We start from the raw sequence: 4269 nt of genomic DNA, 5'->3' as shown, positions 1-4269 counted from the left end.
GTGAGCTGAGATCGCACCATTGCACTCAGCCTGGGCAACAAGAGCAAAACTCCATCTCAAAAAAAAAAGAAAGAAAGAAAAAAGAAAAGAAACAGCACAAAGAATTAGACACTGCCAGTAGGTTATCACAGAGCATTTTCACTTAATAATGTGTATCTGAGAGCAGTCCAAGAGGATGTAACTTGTTCTTACTCAGAATGAGTATTTTCACATTTTCTCAATACACAGTTAAACACCACCAACAAAATGCTCTGAAGCTTTTGGAGAAAGTTTATGGGCTATGCCCTCCTTCCTTTGCCGCCCCCGCACTCTGCAGCCTGGGCCCCCGTGGCTTTCAGCAGCCAGGGCCTGGCACCTGCCCACCCACATTTTCTTGGCCTACAGCCGGCTGTGGTCAGACCAGCAGCAGAAAGGGAGGGTGGGGGAGCAAAGAAGGAAGAGAAAGCACATTTTCCATGAGTAGTTGAGAAAGAGCTGCACGAGTCACGTCGACACACAGGGCATAGCTCCGAAAGTGTTTTATTATGGGCGTTTACACCAAAGGTATCAGGAAGAATGTTCCATAAGGGTCTAGAAGGCAGTGGGTGCAGGAACATCAGGCTTTTGAACTGGTGGTGACAGCTGCATCTGAAAACATGATTGGTGGATGTGGGCAGTGAGAAGGGGCTTGGGGTCCCCAGGGACAAACCTGCTCCGTAGAAATGCAGCAAGCAGCTTTGCGCAGTGGCAGCATCGTAGCCAATGAGGTTTATCTGAGACGCAATTACTGCTAATTGAAAACTTTTCCTAATAGTCTGCCATGACGACTTGAAATGTAGTCAGCATTGGCAATTTTCGGCAGTCTCTAAGGGGACTGAATTACAAAAGAATAAAAATACAAAAAATAAAAAAACATAAAAAGAAATGCAGCAAGCTAGGTTTGCAGGGGAGGTGTGAGGGGAAAAGAGCAATTTCCTTAGAGAAGTGCAATAGCAAGATTGGGCCCAGTGCCAGATGAAGGACGAGGGAACGCTCTGCCCCTCCTCACTGAAAACCAAACCCCACTTCCTCCATTTCCCACCTGCTTGTTTCTCCGTCCACCTCCCCACTCTCAGCTCGATTGCCTGACTTCACGTATGTGAGGGGCTGTAGCTAGAGCTCAGCCGTCAGCTAAGGCTCCAGATGACTGACGTCTCTTCCCACACACAGGCTTCTCAGTGGGTGGACACTAAGACAAGTAAAACCTGCAGTAGAGATTCTCATGACCTTGGGAGACGGAGAAACAGATCTTTGATCTTTGCCTCTTTCCTTTGGTTATTCATTTAATCTTGGTTCTCTGGGTTGTGCCTACCTCCATCTAAGCCAGATAATATAGAATGGTTTAGAGCTTCTAAATTAGGCTGTTAGCAGGGCAAGCATCTCACCCTGCAGGCCTGGCCCAGAGCTTACACCCAAGAAAGCAAAAACCCTCCTGTGGCGGGGCTTTCCTAGATGTAAAGCTTTCCCATGCCTGTAAGCAGGGGAGCTCCAGCCAAGATTATATTGGGCAGGTAATAAAATTAAGGGCAATAAAACCAGATAAACCACCTCATTAGCAGCAGTTTACTGGTAAAGCCATTTCAATAACAAGAAGAGGAAAGATGGAAGACTCAAATTCTTTGTCAAGTTCTTTCCAATAGCCTCCTCTGAAAAGGAATATTCTTTTCAGGAGTGTTGTCTTGAAAGAGAGGGCGTATGTACATTTATCCAACACCTGCTAGGACCAAGGTAGTGGTTCAGAGAAGAGCCTCTGGAATTTGAACCTGTCACTTGATTGCTACTGAAAGATCACCAGCTAAACTGTTTGACTTTTCTCAGAACTTTTTGTTTGTTTTGTTTTGTTTTGAGACAGAGTCTTGCTCTGTCACCCAGGCTAGAGGGCAGTGGGGTGATCTCGGTTGCAACTTCTGCTCCCAGGTTCAAGTGATTCTCCTGCCTCTGCCTCCAGGTTCAAGCGATTCTCCTGCCTATGCTTCCTGAGTAGCTGGGATTACAGGTGTGTACCACCAGACCCAGCTAATTTTTGTATTTTTAGTAGAGACTGGGTTTCGCCATGTTGGTCAGGATGGTCTGGATCTCCTGACCTCATGATCCACCTGCCTCGGCCTCCCAAAGAGCTGGGATTACAGGCGTGAGCCACCGCGCCTGGCCACTCGGAACTTTTTTATCAGTCATGTAAATGAGAGAGTGGAGGTCCTGTACCAGTCTGTAAAGGATCAACTGATCATTGAGTGTTGACTTGCACATTAAAAGTCACACATAGTTTCAAAAAAGAAAAAAATGACTACCTATTTTCTAAAAATGGAACCATTTTCTTTTTCTTTTTCTTTTCTTTTTTTTTTTTTTTTTTTTACAGAGTTTTTTTTTTTTTTTTTTTTTTTTTTTTTTTTTTTGAGACAGAGTTTCACTCTTGTTGCCTAGGCTGGAGTGCAGTGGTGCAATTTTGGCTCACCACAACCTCCACCTTCTGGGTTGAAGTGATTCTCCTTCCTCAGCCTCTTGAGTAGCTGGGATTACAGGCATGTGTCACCACACCTGGCTAATTTTTGTATTTTTAGTAGAGACAGGGTTTCTCCATGTTGGACATGCTGGTTTTGAACTCCCGACCTCGGTAATCTGCCCACCTTGGCCTCCCAAAGTGCTGGAATTACAGGTGTGAGTCACCTCGCCTGGCTGGAACCATTTTCTTAACTGTATATATCTTAGTGATATTATGCTGCTTTTAAGGGATTAAGAAGGAAAAGCATGAAAAGCAATTAGATTCTCAAAATTGCCTGTACCTGCCTGGGTGCCATGGCTCATGTCTGTAATCTCAGCACTTTGGGAGGCTGAGGTGGGAGGATTGCTTGGGGCCAGGAGTTCAAGACCAGCCTGGGCAACATAGCAAGACCCTTTCTCTATTTATAAAAAAAGATGCCTTATGCACACCACACTTTACCAAAGTATATAAACCTACACTCACTGTGTATGTATATTTACACTGTATATTTACCTGTATATGGCAAGATAGCTGAATTAGGATGCACTTCTAAGTGGCTTTTATTTTTTTAAGCATTGGCAAAATATTTTAATAAATACTTGCCCTTGTCAATTTTATTTCCATAAAACTTCAAATATCATTTGGTGATTAAGTTTCTAAATATCAAATACAATGCCCTCCTAACAATTGTAAACTGTATTTGCTAACTAAGAAGGGGCATGAAGTGTTCCATGACTGTATTATTCTTGGGAGGCAGGCTATGGTGGTGTGAGCAGCCATACCTTTAGGACATATCATGCTGGTGAACCACTGATTCATGACACTCTGCCAGGAATGGCCATCATCCAAGTCCCGGGGCAAGTTCAGAAGGGCTAGTCAGATGTTTAAATTCCTGCTTTTGTCAGAATCCTAGGGATTACTTTGATACCTTTTCCCCCCTCCCATCTGTATCCAATCAATTACCAGCATCTCTGAGCTGGTTTCACTCTCCAATCTGTCTGCTCCTCTTTTGCTCTACCACCACTTTCCTAGGCCAAACTGCCTGGATTATTACAAAATCTTTCCAGCTGGGCTACCTCCATCCACGTTTGTCCCACTCCAATCAAGTTCCCACACAGTGGCCAGGTTGATTTAAAAAGCGAGCACATGCTGGGCAAGGTGACTCGCGCCTATAGTCCCAGCACTTTGGGAGGCCAAGGCAGGCGCATCACCAGAGGTCAGGAGTCTGAGACCAGCCTGGCCAACATGGTGAAACCCCATCTCTACTAAAAATACAAAAATTAGCCAGGCATAATGGCGCATACCTGTAATCCTAGCTACTCGGGAGGCTCAGGCAGGAGAATCACTTGAAGCGGAAAGGTGGAGGTTGCAGTGAGTTCAGATCATGCCATTGCACTCCAGCGTGGGCAAAAAGAGTGAAACTCCGTCTCAAAAAAAAAAAGGTGAGCACGGACGTGAGTGGTCTTTCCTCACCCTTCCAGACCCAGTGGCTTCCCCTTGCTCTCAGATGGAAGATCAATATCTGCACCTGCCCAGGGGCCATGAATGAACTGGCCTCTCTCCAACTGGCCAGTCTCATCCTGTACTTCACATCAGTATTCTACCACTTCCTCCATGACATTGATCTGGTTATGGCTCCTTATGTCTCATGAAATTTGGGGAAGACTCACATACCTGAATTTTCCCCAAAGTTCCTTAGGTGGTTCTGAACCACTACTGTGGTTGAAAGTATTTATTAATGGCTAGACTGGCTCTTCCTGTCTGTGCCAGGG

General features: G+C 45.2%; 1 non-coding gene across 1 annotated transcript; it reads left to right on the top strand.

Moving 5' to 3' along the window:
- The first annotated feature begins 712 nt into the window (after window positions 1-712).
- LOC119470104 lies at window positions 713-853 on the top strand. Its single transcript, XR_005198980.1, has one exon. It is a non-coding gene; the product is annotated as a U4 spliceosomal RNA (small nuclear RNA).
- The last annotated feature ends 3416 nt before the right edge of the window (window positions 854-4269 follow it).

Source organism: Cebus imitator, unplaced genomic scaffold (assembly GCF_001604975.1).
Source record: "Cebus imitator isolate Cc_AM_T3 unplaced genomic scaffold, Cebus_imitator-1.0 Scaffold22, whole genome shotgun sequence".
Lineage (NCBI taxonomy): Eukaryota > Metazoa > Chordata > Mammalia > Primates > Cebidae > Cebus > Cebus imitator.
The sequence above is the reverse complement of the archived record's forward strand: the minus strand, read 5'-3'. Positions and strand labels throughout refer to the sequence as shown.